Below are 17,979 nucleotides of genomic sequence, written 5' to 3' on the forward strand. Positions count from 1 at the left end.
CAAAGAATTTAATACACTGCCAGGGCAGAATCTAGTTATAATATGTGCTATGGCCAATGAACCCTGTATATTCTACTCAGTCCTTCTCCTTTCCAAGGGTGAGCCACTAATCACGTAATTATTACCATGGGGTTGTGAAAATGTTGTAGGAAGATAAATCTTCATTTAACCGTATATCAGTAGGTCATAAAGATGCTCATGAAGAGGGCCTAGCAAAGAAAATAAAATATTCCTGGGAAACTTGGACTTGAGCATACAGACATAGATATTTGAAATTTTGTGTTGTCTCCTTTCTGGGTAGAAAATGGACTAGTTTTATAATATCTCAGGCATTGTGAAAGAGTAATATATCTTCTATAAATTCTGTATACCTTAACACTTTCATAGTTTTCTGAGGCTTGTATAGATGCTGGATAATCTCTAATAAATTAGCTAAATGAATGGGCATAGTTAACCCCATCTTCAGCTTTGGAGTTAGGTCCTTATTGGCCTAAGTCAATTAGACTAATACCATTTACCTTGCCATAATGCTTATATTCAGATTAAGCATTATCACAGAGAATTTAAGGTGGATCTCAAGTCAGACTATGCCTAAATCCTAACCTAGACCTGTTTTGTTATTGTTGTTGTTATTAGAAAAACCAGCAAACATCCTTTATTGTTTAAAGCATTTGACTTTTTATTAACAACTAAAAGCATCTAAAATTAATAAAGGTAAATAAATACTTATATTTTTATGAATTGTAGAATAAAATTATATATATATATGTGAATTAAATAGTGTATTGAGTAGTACAGAAAATATAGAAAGTCTAACTCTGTTTTGAAATCATGGATTGACCAAAATCTCAGATGGAAAGTGAGTTCATAGATATAATCCTTTGTGTTCTAAGAAATTTAGGCTATAAGTGATGTTAGTAAATATGATTAAATATTGACATGAAATGAGGAAGGGAATAGAAAATATAGCCAGCACAGAAGGGAACCAGGAACTGAGAGACATAAGGAAATGTCAGGGAAGGCATGGAGAAACCTCATATTTTCATTATACGTAGGCCAGACTCCCTACTGGGTCATGAATCAAGGCCAAATGGAAGCTGGCTACAGAAGTTCATTGTTGAGTATAATCTGTTATTAGAAAAGATTGTCTAGTCTGTATGGAGTAACTAGGAAATAGTCTTTGTGATATTGTTTGATACGATACTAGTTATTCTGTTCTTGAAAGCAGCACATTATTTTCCTCACTCTTAGTTGGTGGGGTTCAAGTCTGAACAGTCAACTCTTTAAAGTATATCATGCACTATACATTCTCAAGAAGGCATTTCAGCTTCAAATGTCTCTATTGATAATACATTTGTCTAGTTCACAAATCATTAACACAGAAACCAATTGTAGTACGTATAGGTTATAGAATATCCTTAGACAAATAAGATAATTAAATATAGACTTTATTTAAGTACTTTATATATTATTTTAGATTTTTTCATTTTATTTGATTTTCTAATTATTGTATGACTTACATGAAGGGGAACATGAAATAATTTAACTAAATGAACTCTAACCATAGATCTTTTCAAGTTCACTGATTTTATTTTTTATTTAAAATTTTTTTTTTATTGTTTAAGCTATTACAGTTGTTATCACTTTTCTCCCTTTCCCTTCCCTCGCCCAACTCTATTGTCTCCCCACCCCAAGCTAATCCTCACCTTCTTGTCTCCACATCTAAGTGTCCTTTGTAAATGTTTTTTGGTTAATCCCTTCACCATCTTTCATCCCATTCTCTACTCCCTTTCTGCAACTGTCACTCTATTCTATATATCTAATCTTTTGTTATATTGTTCATTAGTTCACTCTGTTCATCAGATTCCACATATAAATGAGAGATTGTGTGATATTTTTCTTTCATTGACTAGCTTAATTTACTTTGCATAATTCCCAAAACCTATGGGACACAGTGAATGCAGCAGTCTTGAGAGAGAAGTTCATAGCACTCCAGACCTACCACAAGAAGCAAGAAAAATCTCAAATAAACAACCTAACAGTACCTCTGAAAGAACTAGAAAAACAACAACAAACAAAGCACTGAGCAAGTTGGAGGAAAATAATCAAGATCAGAGCGGAAATCAATGAGATAAAGACTAAAAAACAGCATAGAGATCAATGAAACCAGGAGCTGGTTTTTAGAAAAGATAAACAAAATTGACCAACCTTTAATCAGACTCATCAGAAAAAAAAAAAAAAAAAAGAAAAGGAGAGGACTCAAATAAATTACATCAGAAATGATAGAGGTGAAATAACAACTGTTATCACTGAAATACAAGGAATTGTAATAAATTACTGTGAACAACCAAGAAATGCCAAGAAATTTGTCAACCTGGGTGAAAGTGAGGAATTTCTAGAAACATACCATCTCCCAAAACTGAGGAAGAAGGAGAAAACCTGAATAGACTGGTAATAATAAACAAAATTGAAGCAGTAATCACGCTAACTAATTTTAGCATATCAAAAGCTGTGGCGATATTGTGGTATAAGCCTTCTTAGGTTTGCAAAGCCATGATCTAAGTTCAATTTTTCAGTTCTGACATAGAATCTATGGGTGTATGTTACTCCAGGGACTAATCAGTGCTCTGTTACTTTAATCGCAATGGTAAATGTGATATTAGATTGTTTCAACAACACAATCCTGTTCACTGCTTGGAAACAGTCTTCTATTAGGCCAGAGTTTATAGGAAGCTGACAGACTAATGAGATTGCTAATTCTTTAATGTGAAAGAAAATATCATCTTAATAACCACATTGTATCTAAAGATCGTTTTACAAATCTGTACCTTTCCTCCTTTAAGGAAAGCTTTTTTGGATTTCTTAAATGATAATTAATAAGAAAAATAACTATTTAGTATCCCAGATAAAAATCACAGGCCACAAATTGCAGGTATGCAAAAATGTGACAATGTTTTTATGGAAAATATCTAATTTTGGTCAGTTCCAGGTAAATTTGTTCATTTAAAATTTATACTGTGTCAGTTCAGTATATTTTCTTTGGTATCTTATATATTTTTTTTCTTGGTTAATTTGGTTAAAGGTTTTTTAATTGCATTTCTCTTTTCAAAGAACTAGATAATGGTTGTATTGATTTTTCTCTATTTTTTTCTTGGTCATAATTTCATTGATTTCTGCTCTTAATTTTTTTTATTTTTTATTTTTTTGTGATTTCTTTAGTTTTAAAATTCCTTTACCTAGTTTCCTAAGGCAGAAGTTATGATTGCTCTTATATTTTTCTTAATTTCTTTATATTTTTTTTTTAAACATTTTATTTATTTCTAGAGAGAGGGGGAGAGAGAGAGAAAAAGAGGGAAATATCAATGTGTGGTTGCCTCTCATGCGCCCCAACCAGGGACTTGACCTGCGCTGATGACATGTGCCCTGACTGGAAATTGAACTGATGACCCTTTGGTTCGCAGGCCAGCACTCAGTTCACTGAGCCACACCAGCCAGGCCATATTTTTCTTCATTCTAATATATGCATATAATGCTATTAATTTCCTAGTAAGCAGTGCTATTACCACATTCTACAAATTATGATACAATTTTTTCTTTTTTTACTGTTTATTCTATTACAGTTGTCCCAATTTTTTTCCCCATTTTCCTTCCTCCACCCCACCCACCCTTCTCACCCACAGTCAATCCCCTCTGTTATCCTTGTCCATGAGTCATTCATGCATGTTCTTTAAATAGTCTCTTTCCCTTCCTTCCACCATTAACCCCTACCTTCTCCCTTCGTAAGTCTGTTCCATGATTCCATGCCTCTGGTTCTCTTTTTCTCGCTAGTTTATTTTGTTCTTTGTATTCCAGTTGTAAATGAGGTCATATGACATTTGTCTCTCGCTGACTGGCTTTTTTCACTTAGCATAATAGTCTCCAGTTCCATACATGCTGTCACAAAAGGTAGGAGTTCTTTCTTTCTGCTGCTTAGTATTCCATTGCGTAAGTGTACTACAGTTTTTTTTGGTCCACTTATCTACTGATGAACATTTACGCTGTTTTCAACACTTACCTATTATAACTAACTCTGCTATGAACATAGAAGTGCATATGTTCTTCTGAATTCTTATTTTGGGATTCTTAGGTTGTATTCCCAGCAGTGAAAACGCTGGGTCAAAAAGCAGTTCCATTTTTAGTTTTTTGAGGAAATTCCATATTGTTTTCCACAGTAGTTGCACCAGTTTGCATTCCCACCAACAGTGTACTACGCTTTCCTTTTCTCCATGTCCTAGCCACCTCTTGTTGCTTGTTGATTTATTGATAGCCATTCTGACAGGTACAGGTGATATCTCATTGTGGTTTTAATTTGCATCTCTGATGGCTAGTGATGCTGAGCATTTTTTTTCATATGTCTATGGGCCATCTATGGGCCATATGTATGTTCTCTTGGAGAAGTGTCTCTTCAGGTCTTTGGCCCATTTTTTAATTCGGTTGCTTGTCTTCCTGGTGTTGACTCATTTCTTTATATATTTTGGAGATTAAACCTTTGTCCAATGTATCATTGGCAAATCTGCTCTCCCGTACAGTTTATTCCCATTTTATTTTGATGATAGGTTTCTTCAGCTGTGCAGAAACTTTTTAATTTGATTTAGTCCCATTTGTTTATTTTTTTCCTTTATTTCCTTTGCCCTGGGAGATGTGTCAGCAAAAATATTGCTATGTAAGATACATGAAATTTTACTGCCTATGTTTTCCGCTAGTACTTTTCTGGTATCGTGATTTATAAAGTCCTTTATGCATTTTGAGTTTATTCCAGTGCATGGTGTAAGATGGTGGTCTAGTTTTTTCTTTTTCTTTTTTTTGCATTTACAAATCCAGTTCTCCCAACACCATTTATTGAAGAGACACTTTTTACTCCATTGTATGATTGTGTCCCCTTTGCCAAACATCAATTGACCATAGAGACATGGGCTTATTTCTGGGCTCTTTTTTCTTTTCCTTTGATTTATGTGTCTGTTCTTATGCTAGCACCAGACAGTCTTGATTACAGTTAACTTGTAGTGTAATTTAATATCAGGTATTTTGATCCCTCTAACTTTGTTCTTCTTTCTCAAGATTGCTGATGCTATTCGGGGACTTTTTTGGTTCCATATAAATTTTTGGAATATTTGTTTTACATCTGTAAAATATGCCATTAGTATTCTAATAGGAATTGTGATGAATTTATACATGCTTTGTGTAGTATGGACATTTTAATGTTGTTAATTCTTCCAATCCATGAACATAGTATATATTTCCATTTATTTGTATCTTCCTTAATTTCTTTCTTCAGTGTTCTATAGTTTTATGAGTATAGGTCTTTAACATTGTTGGTTAAATTTATTTCTAGAAACTTTATTTTTCATTTTGCTATAGTAAATGGCATCTCTTTCATAGTTTCTTTTCTGATACTTCATTGTTAATGTACAGAATGACATCAATTTCTGAATATTGACTTTGTGTTCTGCTACTTTGCCATATTTACTTACTAGATCAAGTGTTTTTTTTTTTATTTTTTTTGTTCAAGACTATAAGGTTTTCTATGTACACTATCATGTCATCTGTGAATAATGACAGTTTTACTTCCTCCTTTTTAATTTGGTTGTCTTTTATATCTTTTTCTTGTCTAATCACTGTAGCCAGAACCTCCAGTACTATGTTGAATAAGAGAGGTGAAAGCAGACACCCTTGTCTTGTTCCTGATCTTAAGGGAAATGCTTTCGGTTTTTGCCCCTTGAATATGATATGGTCAGTAGGTCTCTCATATATGGCCTTTATTATATTGAAGTATGCTCCCTATATTCCCACTTTGCTGAGTGTTCTTATCATAAATGGGTGCTGGATTTTATCAATCTTTCTTCAGAATCTATTGATACGATCATTTGATTTTTGTCTTTCATTTTGTTTAGATGATGTATGTTTATTGGTTTGCAAATGTTATACCATCCTTGCATGCCTGTGATAAATCCCATTTGATTAGGGTATATGATCTCTTTCATGTATTGCTGGATCCAGATTGCCAATATTTTGTTGAGGAATTTAGCATCTATGTTCTTCAGAGATATGGCCCATGATTTTTTTCTTTGTTTTGTCTTTACCTGGTTTTGGAATTAGGATAATACTGGCCACATAAGGAAAGTTTTTGAGGCTTCCCTCTTACTGAACTTTTCATGGCATGGAAGATTCTAAGAAGATAACACTAAGGCCGACAGACAAATTTTTATTTTCAAAAATTAAAAATAGTTTTACAATTTCTCATGACACTTTTTAAATCAATATATTGTTCAGCAGTGTTTTATTTATCTCCAAATATTTGAGGGAATTCCAGCTATCTTCTTGTTACTGATTTCTAGTTTAATTTCTCTGTAGTCTGAAAGCACACTTCTAAATTTTTAAGAGAAATTGTATGGGCCCAAATGTGTTCTATAGTAGTGGATGTTCTATATCAGCTAGAGTAACAGGTAATCTGAAGCTTTTGGATGAAACAGTCTACAAAAGTTAATTAGGTCTAGTTGGTAGATGGTACTGTCCTACCAAGTATATACTTCGTAGTTTTCTGAATAATCTATCAATTACTGGAAGAAGGATGTTTAAGTTTTTAACTATAACAATGGATTTAGTATTCCTTTTCAGAGTTTTAGCCTCACATATTTTGATACTTTGTTGTTATATGCATATTTATTAAAAATTATTGTTTCCTTGAAGAATTTACCTCCTTATTTTTAGGTGACATACCTAACAATTTAGCCTTCATAAATTTTCCCTATTATGAAGTCTACTTTTAAGAAATTAATATATATACTCCAGCTTCTGCTTGATTAGCGTTAGCATGTTTTTTTGTTCTCTGTCTCATTAGTTTTTAACCAACCTGAGTCTTTAGATTTAAAGTTAATTTTTTGAGACTTCTAGTCAAGATGGTGGTATAGGCAGACATAGCTCATCACTTTATACAACCACATCAAAATTCCAACTAAAATATAGAACAACCATTGCTCAGAACCATCAGAAATTGAGTTGAATAGAAGTTTGACAAATATGGAATTAAAGAAACCACATCCATCCAGGCTGGTGCAGATATGGAACAGGCTGGTCCCTCACCCATGTGTGGTGGATAAAAATTTGGGAGGCATGTTTTAGGAGCAAGGAGTCCCAGCACCACACTAGATGCCCCAGCCCAGGGTTCCAGTGCCAGGAAGATAAATCCCAACAACTACTGGCTGCAAAAATGGACATGGATTGAGTTGGTGGAAAAAATTGCTGTAGCCCCAAGCAGCTTCTCTTAAAGAGCCCCCACACACATTCTCACCTACACAAACTTACTCCCTCTGACCTCTAGCACCAGGGTAGCAACCTGAAAGGAACCAGTGGTCTATAGGGAGAAACTGAAATGTCTGCCATCAAGGCAAACAGAAGCCATTGTCACTTTTCTAAACCCTTCTTGGACAGAGCTAGCAAGCTGGTGCCATATCTGAGACTCCATCAAACTGGCGAACACTTTGACCTACCTTGGAGATCTCCAGAGACTCTGCCCTACCCAAGTTACAGGCCCACTCAAGATGCTTTCCCATATGAATGACTGGTCTTGGCTTATGCTTCACAACTTCCTAAATCAAACAAGCAGCTGCTGGCCTACTGAGCCCCAGGCCCAGCACAAGCAGCAGCAGACCTAGATTCATAGCTTGGCTTTGACTGGAAATCTCCAGGCCTAGCACAAGTAGAAGCCATCTCAGATTGCTTTATAACTCAGTCAGGGTGCTCCTGGGCAAAACACAGGTGGGGATGACCTTGGCCTGCACCACCCAGGAAACCCCAGAGCCAGTGCACCCAGTGGACAACTACGGACAACATTGGGGCACCCCCACCCTGCCCCTGAACTGCTGATCTCTACACAGGGCAGATGGTGGTCGTATGTGGTCACAACAAGTCCATGCAGCTCACTAGCCTGGGTAAATCCATCCCATTGATCTGCCAACAGCAACCAAGGCTCAACTACAAGAGGGGGGTATACTCAACACACATGAAGGACACACCTCGAGTACCCAGCTTGGTAGGGTATGCTCTGCCACTGGACCCTATATTAGGCCACACTGCCAAGACACAGAGTCAAAGCAGTTCTACCTAATACATAGAAACAAACACAAGAAGGCTGCCAAAATGAGGAGACAAAGAAACAAGGTCCAAACGAAAGAACAGATCAAAACTTCAGATAAAGAGCTAAACAAAATGGAGATAAGCAAAATATCAGATGCAGAGTTCAAAACACTGGCTATAAGGATGCTCAAGGAACTTAGTGAGGACTAAGCATAAAAAAAGATCCAGTCAGAATGAAGGTTATTGAAATAATTGAAATAATGAACAATTTACAGGGAAATAGCAGAGTGGAGGAAGCCGAGAATCAAATCAATGATTTGGAACATAAGGAACCAAAAAACAACTAATCAGAACAAGAAGAAAAAGGAATCCAAAAAAATAAGGATAGTGTAAGCAGCCCATGGGACAACTTCAAGAGGTCCAATATTCATATCATAAGGGTGTCAGAAGGAAAACAGAAAAAGCAAGAAATTAGAAATCTATTTGAAAAAATAATGAAAGAAAATTTCCTTATTTGGTGAAGGAGATAGATATGTATCTCTAGGGAGCACAGAGAGTCCCAAACAAGATAGATACAAAGAAGTCCACTCCAGGACACATCATAATTAAAATGCCAAAGGTTAACAATAAAGAGAGAATCTTAAAAGCAGCAAGAGAAAAGTTAGTTACCTACAGAGGAGTTCCCATAAGACTGTCAACTGATTTCTCAAAAGAAACTTTTCAGGCTAAAAGGGACTGGCAAGAAATATTCAAATCATGAAAAGTAGGGACCTACAGCCAAGATTGCTCTACCCAGCAAAGATATCAATTAGAATCAAAGGGATGCTTCCCAAATAAGAGAAACTAGGATTCATCATCACCAAACCATTATTATATGAAATGTTAAGGGGATTTATTTAAGAAAAAGAAGATCAAAAAGAGACAAATGTATTTAAAAAGTAAATTAAAAAAAAATTAAAATAAAAAATAAATAAATAAAAAGGATACTTTCACCCTGAAAAAAAAGAAAAGAAAAAGAAGATCAAAACTATGAACAATCAAATGGCAACAGATACATATCTATCAACAATGGAATCTAAAAAAGAATTCTCAAACAAGAATAACATAGAATAATAGGCACAGAGGGCATTTTGATGGTTGCCAGATGGGAAGGGGGTGAAGATGTGAGGGGATTCAGAAATACAAATAGGTAGTTGCAGAATAGCCATGGGGATGTAAAGTACAATATAGGAAATGGAGTAGCAAAAATACTTTTAAGCACGACCCATGGACAGGAACAATGGTGGGGGGATTACCTGAGGGAGTAGGGGTTGCTGGGTGGAGAAGGAGTCAAAGCAGGAAAAACCAGGACAAGTGCAATAGCATAGTCAAAAATATAATTAAAAAATGAAGTTAATTTCTTGTACAAAATCTTTAGTTGTTCTGTTTTTTTTAATCATTTTTTATTTTTAAGCACAGTTCAAATGCTTTATTATTTTAGTTTTAGATGTGCACTCTAGTTATTAGACATTATATAATAAGTGATCATCTTGATAAATCTCTTACCCATCTGACACCTTACATAGTTATTGTATTCCCTATGCTGTACTTTATATCCTATGACTATTCTGTAGCAACAAATCTGTACTTCTTAATCCCTTCAGCTTTTTCACCCATCCCTGAAAGCCCCTTCTATCTGGAAATTCTCATAATATTCCCTGTATTCATGATTCTGCTTTCTTATCTTTGGTTTTCAATAGTTTATATACAAGACACTTACGTATCCTGTTTGGTGTTTTCTGAACTAGCTTCTTTTTTTGTGATTTGGTTTTTACAATTAACTTTGGATAATTTTCTTTCATTATTTCTTCAAATATTTTTTCAGCTCCATTATCTCTTCTCCTCTGGTATTACATTATAACATGTTTCACAATTGTTGGATTATTTTTTATTATTTTCTCCCTTTATATCAGTTAGTGAAGTTTCTATTTACACATCTTGAAGCTCACTGATACTTTCCTGGTGATCAAAATAATTCTCCATTTCCATCACAAGGTTTTTTATTTTTAGTATGTCTTTTGATTCTTTGAGTTTTTATTTCTCAGTTACATTACCCATCTGTTCTTGCAAATTTTCTGCATTTCCCACTGTAGCCCTTTGCCTATTAATCGTAGTTATTTAAACTCCACCTTTTATAGATCCAATATCTTTATTAAATCTAAATCTGGTTTGTATTTTGCTTTGTTTGTTTAGACTGTATCTTTTTTCCCCCAGCTTTAGTAGTTTCTTTTTTTTTTTTTCTTTCTGAAAGTCAAGCATAATATTTCAGGTAATAGGAACTGAGGTATAGACTTTTAGTATGATGTTTTATGTTAATCTTTATAGATGTTGGGTTGTGTTTAGTTTTTTTTAGATTTAGGCTTTGGAGGCTTCAAATTCCTCTAGTGCCCTTGGGGGTTTGTTTGTTTGTTTGTTTGTTTTTTAAGTTATCGCTGTGGATTTTGAGTTTCCCTAAACACTCCTTCTTTGAAAGAGTCTGAGCATTGTGGCTCTTTTAGCTATTCCAACGTTATTACACTAAAACAAAGTATCTCTTTAGAGTTCATTGTTTCTTACTTTTTAATTATAAAATCATCAATTTATTAATTTTCACATGGTTATCTCTGAAAATTATTATGCTTATATATTTTATAGCAGTGTTACATAAGCACCTGAAAAAGCAGACTTGGTAAAGTTGGTAAAAAAATGGCTGAAATAAGTTGAATTTAAAGTACATAGTAAACCATTTGAAATTATACATCTTTAAGATTTGACATTTAATATTTATAATTAGATAACACTTCCAAATCATAGAATATATCATTGTTTTTATAAGAGAAAGAATTCAGCTGATGTATTTTTATTGTATAACTGATATGGACAAGTTACCTAGTTGCCTAAAGTTAAGTATTGGTGTGAGGCAGATGTATCCACATAGAGTTTTTCTGGCCTAGATTGTCTCATGGAGCATATCAGGTATAGCACAGAGTTTTTATGCTTATTATTTACTATATATTGAAATTTCCCTGCCGCTTTTATGTAAGCCCTCTTGAAATAAAGTTTATTTTATTATTGTTGAACAAATACAAACAATGATATTCATTGTAGTGTTACCTATATTAAGGTACTGAAAGTTTCTTTTCAAAGTTAAGATAGATCATAACAATGAGCATAAGGGAATATTTTGTTTACAATATTCATTTGAAGGAAATCTAAAATAAGAGGATGACTATAATAAAAATTTTTAAAATAAAGCATAAAAATGTACTTTATTACAATAGGGAGGGGGTCTAGGCTGAATGAAGAGAAAAAGTCTTCACAGGAGATGTGCCATAGTTTTAAGTCAAAAGCAAAGGGGATGGAGAGGAAAAACATCTAACATATATAATATGTACATGTATCTTCACTGCTATAATATGACCATGAATATCACAAAGTAAGCTAACATGTGGCTGTGATATCAAGAGTTTACCAGTGTTAATTGATAAAGAATTCTGGTAGGGTTATAGTTTCATTATCAGTACAAGAAAGCACATGTAGTCCATCATCATAGACTATGGTAGAGGCTGCATTATGAAGGTTTTGTTTTACACACACACACACACACACACACACACAATTTATGTAAGTATATATAAGGAACTCTATTAATTTACTAACCACTCAATTCATGTTATTGTTTCTTAAAGAGTTTATTCAACAGATAATTATTGAGTGTTTACTATATTCTAGGCCTATTCTACCCTCATGGTGTTTATATTTTAGTGGGAGATGAGTTAACACTCAAGTAAATACAGAAATACACAGGTTGTTTCAAAACTGTAATGGATATTTATAAGACAATGGATTGAAGAGTTGGGTTTCTTGTAATTTCCTGTTTTCTCCCTGTTAAAGCAAAGGAAAACATTCATAAGCAAAGGCTGGATATTTTTGCATCCATTCATGATCTCTCTCTTTTTTTTTGGATTTCCATTAATTTGGTATGCTTTCATCTTTGTGTATCAGAAGAGTTTAAATAACCATGATTTCTTTCAGTTCACCAGATTCACCTAATTTAGAAAGATGGGTTGTGCAAATTTGGCTACTTATTCTCTAGGTTTTAGAGAGGGATTCTTTCTTTTTTTCTCACTAGCTTCCTTTTTATTTATACTGCTTTTTCTTTCACTCACTTAACATAGCCATTCATGCAGTAAGGGATGTGGGCCTAGAAGGAAAAGGCAGGTAAGATCTTGGTCATGTCTAAACTTGGCAAATGATGTTCCACACATATTCTTGGAAAGAATACCAGTGACTTGGGGAAAAGAATGTCCTCACTAGTAAATGCTGTGTTACCATTTGGACATATATTTTTCCACCTGGAGACTGGTGGTGGTAGATGTCTGAACTAATGGAGTGTTGTGGGTATCCTAGATATCAAATGTTATCTCAATTCCAGATATTTGACAACCAAAAAATGTAGCAACACATTTTATGATATTCACTATTTTTTTTTAAAAATTAGATTACATTAGTGAATTAAATAATTTCTTACACCTTTCAACTTAGAGAACATATTTTTTCTTATTAAAAAGTTATATTTGTCCTTGTATAAAGTATAAAAACTACCACTGAACAAACAAATGTAACTCATAATTCTACTACCAAATGTTAAACCTTGGTTTAATTTTAGTAAACATCCATATCCATTTAATTGACTCTTCACAGGTTGAGTTGGCATATTATCAGATTGTTTTACGATACTCTTTGCAAGGAAAAATCAGAAAGGCCCAAGTTGCCTCTTGGTTACCCAGGAATATCCTGAGTTTTTTCTAGGTCTGATCACTGATGCTTCATCACAGTTTTCTAATGAAAACAATTATTTGGTACATAACAAATTATTTATCAAGAATCTAGCATGTATAGAAACTCTGTCAGAAATGTTCGGGAGATAATCAGTGATCAAAAAGTCTCTGTTCTTATGGAATGTACATTATATTAGAAGACATAAAATTAACAAATAAATACATCCATATGAAAATGATTAAGAAATCAAATGGAAATCAAATTAATATTTTATTTTCACCTGGGGTTTTGGCCTCAAGCAACACTATGGAATTCTATTAAGTTGAACTATGGGAAAACTGTATTATCTCTAATATATTGTTCCTAAATAATCATCTTCATAGTAATAAAACAACAGTGACAATATTTTGAGCACCTACAATATACTAGTGTTTTAAGCACTTTACATGGGTTTAATTTGCACAATAATTCTGTGAGGAGAGTAAAATGGAGAAATTACAGTGTTTGATTTCAAAGATCCTGCTCTTTTATCCACTGTGTATTAGATCTCTCTGGACCTCTACTGTTTGGGTTATAATGTCCAGAAGGTAAGACAGTTATATTGGAAGAAAAAATCGTATCAGTCTTAATTAATATGAATGTGAAGTATACTGCTTTGTTTTTTTTTTAATCCTGACCCAGGGACCTGCGTACCAATTTTAAAGGGAGGAAGGGAGAGAGAGAGAGAGAGAGAGAGAGAGAGAGAGAAACATTGATCGGTTGCCTCTGACCAGGAATCTAACTTGTGACCCTTAGTTTTACAGGACAATGCTCCATCCAAACTGAGCCCCACTGGCCAGGGCTGAAAGGTACTATTGAAGCTTAAACATAATAAACATGATGGGATGAGAATGATGTCCACAAGACTACTCTAGTAAATGAAATTTCAAAGAAGTCTATATTATTTCTGTATGTCTAGGGCCATTATTAGAGTGAGGTCAGTGAGCTAAGGAGATTGGAAATCAAAGAATTAGAGCAAACATTTTAGCAAAGATAGAGCTGTAGTGCACCTCTCAGTGCACAGCAATAATGGTGGGGAAGAGTGCAGTAAAATAGACTTATCTTAGAGCCTCACACATTATGAGCTAATCTTTTAAATTATTGGTAGTTCCATACATAGAATACACTCAAAGTCTCTCTATAAAGGTTGTATAGTATATTTTATAAATTTCAGATTTAGTTAAATTGTGAATATTTAACTTTAACTTTGGTCAGAATGCAGGAAATTGAATTAGATAATAGTGAATATAGGATTTTATCCTCAGAGAGTTTTTATTTCTTTTTGTAAATAGAAGTAATGTTATACTAACTGGGCTCCTGCCGGTCAGCATATTTTGACTAAATATGTATAATTCAGAGTTAAAAATGGACTGGTCAGCACAGTCCATTAAATAAATGTCTAGCTATGTCATGTGTCTAGAATACATTCCTAGCGGGGCAGGGGAAAGCGATGTTGGGAAGGTGGAGACAAATGTATTTGAACAATAAAAAAATAATAATAAAAAAATAAAAACAAAGGAAGAAAAAAAACAAAAACAAAATACATTCCTGTTAAGATAGGTAATATAAAGTAGAGCCCCACTCCTCTCACTGGATTTGAAAAATAATGAACCAGTGAGTATAGATCCCTATGTTTCTGATGCAACAGCATTTGGGGAGGCATACTAGTAAGAAATTAGGCATACCGTAAAGGCAGCTTTAGTGTGCTGTCAACTAGAAGCACCATAAAAATTCAGTTCTATGATCTTATACCTGGACTTCTATTGTTGTGAATTCATTTATGTAGTGAGAAGGAACACTAACCCTTAATCCCATTTCTCTGCTTTTCTACCTGATGAAAGACTAGTCCTTGAAGTTGAAACTAAGGAGATACTATCACCATGGAATATTAGCTACATCCTTTCCCTTGGGAGAATGCTTAATAGATAAGCCCGGAACCAAGTAGAGGTGATAGATTTCTTTTTTTAAAATAAATTTTGGTCCAGATAAAAATTTATCTTCTGTTTTAATTGTTTAAGGGCTTAGTATTGTTGGAAAATGTGTGTAAATTTTAACAGATGTATATATATCCTCATTGCCTAAGAAATCATCTAACACAGATGAAATGAATAGTGTCTTTAAAAGCTTGAAAAGGCTGTGATTTACTTACACTTTACTCAATTCCAAAATGAACTTAGTATAACTGTGATATTGTGATTTATAATAAGGAATATGCATTTGGCCTTTGTCCCAACTTGTGACACAGAGCTCCTAAGCCCCTTGGAATTTTTTTAGTGATGAGAGTGACAAAGGTGTCTTTTGGACCTCACCTAAGAATTGGGCTGGTTGCCAGAGGTACCAACCATGTGGTTAGAATTTTGAAACCTTTGGTTTCTGGTCCCCTGATTTCCAAGAAGGGTAGAGGGACAAGAAGTTGAATCAACAACCAATGGCCAATGATTTAATCTGTCATGCTTATGTAATGAAGCCTCCATAACCACCCAAAAGGAGAAGGTTTGGAGAGCTTCCAGGTTGGTGAACATATGGAAATACTTAGGAGAGTGGTTCACTAGGAGAAAGCATGGAAGTTCTGAGCCCTTTTCCCATACTTGGCACTATGCATTTCTCACATCTGGCTGTCCCTGGGTTATGTTCTTTGATAAACTGGTAGTATAGTAAGTGAAATGTTTTTCTGACTTCTGAGAGCCACTCCAGCAAATTAATTGAACTTCCAATCTATAGTCAGTAGGTCAGAAGCACAGACAGTAACCTGAACTTGTGATTGACATCCAAAATGTGTCTGTGTGTGTGTGATGGGATGGTGGATAGCAGTCTCGCAAAATTGAGTCCTTAATGTGGGGGATCTGATGTTATATCTCCCGGCAGTGTCTGAATTTGAGCTGGATTGTAGGATACTCAGCTGGTGTCTGAGAGCTGTGTGGTGTGGGAAAAAACCCTCTACACATTGGAATAGGGTGCAGAATCCTTCACACACTAAGTATATTTAGTTCTCAGAATATTTTGGCAAGAGAAAACACACACACACATAGACACAAAACTTACTGTAATTATTATGCAGAAATTAGAATTTTAAAAAAGGAAAATACTTTAAAATTTATTTGTGCAATCCTTCTCATCTTAATTTTAAAATTGTGAAAGGCAAATCTTAAAAAGATTAACATGAAAGGATTGCCCAGGGCTGGTTTCCTGACCCTCAGCCCATTGCTTGCTCCTCCACAACAGTTGCTTATTGCATTTGATTTTTTTCCTTCTCAATTCCTATATGAACCACATGTGCGGCTTGCATATTGTTTTTTTCCACATTATTTTGTTTCTTTCATCCACAATTTATTTTTACATTCCTCAGAAAGAAAAAACAGGACATTCTAGCAGTTCTTGAGCTACTGCACTCAGACTAAATAGATGTAAGTAAAAAGAAAATCATTTCTGTAATCATCTCTAGAGAGTAGACATGTGATGGTTAAAACTATATGAATGGCAACTGCAATTCTACTGCATTTTTTTTTTTCACTGTTATAAAACTGTGTGGCCATGTTAGTAAGTCTTCCTCTTCCAAATACAAATACGCAAGAGGCTGGCTGTAGGTAACAGACTTACTTATATTTTAAAAAATCTTATAAATGAAAGAATACCAAAGAATTCTGTTATGTTCAACTTCATTCATAATTCTATTCATAATGCTAAAATTCATTATGTTACACTGACTTATCATAAATCATTAGATATTCCCTTTTCTATTATTTTCATAACTGTTTTTTCTTTCCTCTGCCTCATTTATCGACACGACTATAAAAATATTCAAAGTTAGTTCTCAAAACTAATAGCATTGTTTCATTGCAAGAGCTCTTTTTACTTCAGGGTAATTTTAAACAATACTACTCTCTATAGCTCAGTTCATTTAAAGGAGATATGCTGCTATGATGGAGGTAGTCAATTAATTATCCTTCCAGAAATTTAAACAAATTTCTCAAAGGTTATATAAAAACCTCCTGAATCTATTATGAAGACCTAAGCACTTCCTATACTTATGGAACTTCAGAATTAATGCTTAGTTATGTTTGATATCCTTCTATGTGACAGTAAAACATCTATGTCTAGGATTTGAATACAAAAGCAACACAAAACCTGTGGCTATGTAAGTTTTATGTTATTACTATAGTGCAAATACTGAAGTAAATTTTTGTGGAAACATTCAAGCCGATAAAAGACTTAATAATAATCTGGTTTAATGGCTTACAATTATTTTCTGACTTTGACACCTATTAAGAAAGTGGATATCCAATTTCTTTATGACCCTGTGTCACCTATGGACATCAAAAAATTGAATGTACTTTAGGGATTGCCTAATGCAAGAATATTCTTTATATATCTTAGAGGGAACCATTCACCTCCTGTTTTAAAAAGGTTCAGAGATAGAGAACTCTTTTCTAGTGTGGTCTGTTCCATTGCTCTAGTTGATAGAAAGTTCTTCATACCTTATTTTATTTTTCTGTAAACTCAAATTAAGCATAAGCCAGAGAAATAATGGTAATGGTTGAAAAAGATAAAATGTTCTATTTCTTTCAAAAAATATTAGGTTAAGCGAAAGCCATTGATTTTAGATTTAGTGAAAGTTGAAATGTAACATTTTACATAAATATCAAAATGGTAATAAGGGTCAATTATTTCATGATTTCTTAAATATTTAAAATTTTGGGTTGTATATGCACATCTACATCCAATTAGAAGTAAGCTTTGTTAAGGCAAAATTCAGATGTTATAGGGAGTTAATAAAAATAACATTTACATTATCAAATAAGTTTGGAAAACACAGATACTTTTGCTAATGTAACTCGTAGCCAATAATTAATAAAGCACACAGGCGTATAAAAAGCTTTGAGAATTCACATGAACATGAAGCCTATCTAAATTTATTTAACCCAAGTTTTTTAGATGTATGTGACCAAAAACTTTTAAATAATATGAAGCATTATAAACAGCTGAGTGGAAATCATTACTATTTGGAAAATATTGCTTTAAGCATCAATA

This window comes from Pteronotus mesoamericanus, unplaced genomic scaffold (genome assembly GCF_021234165.1).
Source record: "Pteronotus mesoamericanus isolate MK-2021 breed Mesoamerican mustached bat unplaced genomic scaffold, CSHL_Meso_final contig_42, whole genome shotgun sequence".
NCBI classification, from domain to species: domain Eukaryota; kingdom Metazoa; phylum Chordata; class Mammalia; order Chiroptera; family Mormoopidae; genus Pteronotus; species Pteronotus mesoamericanus.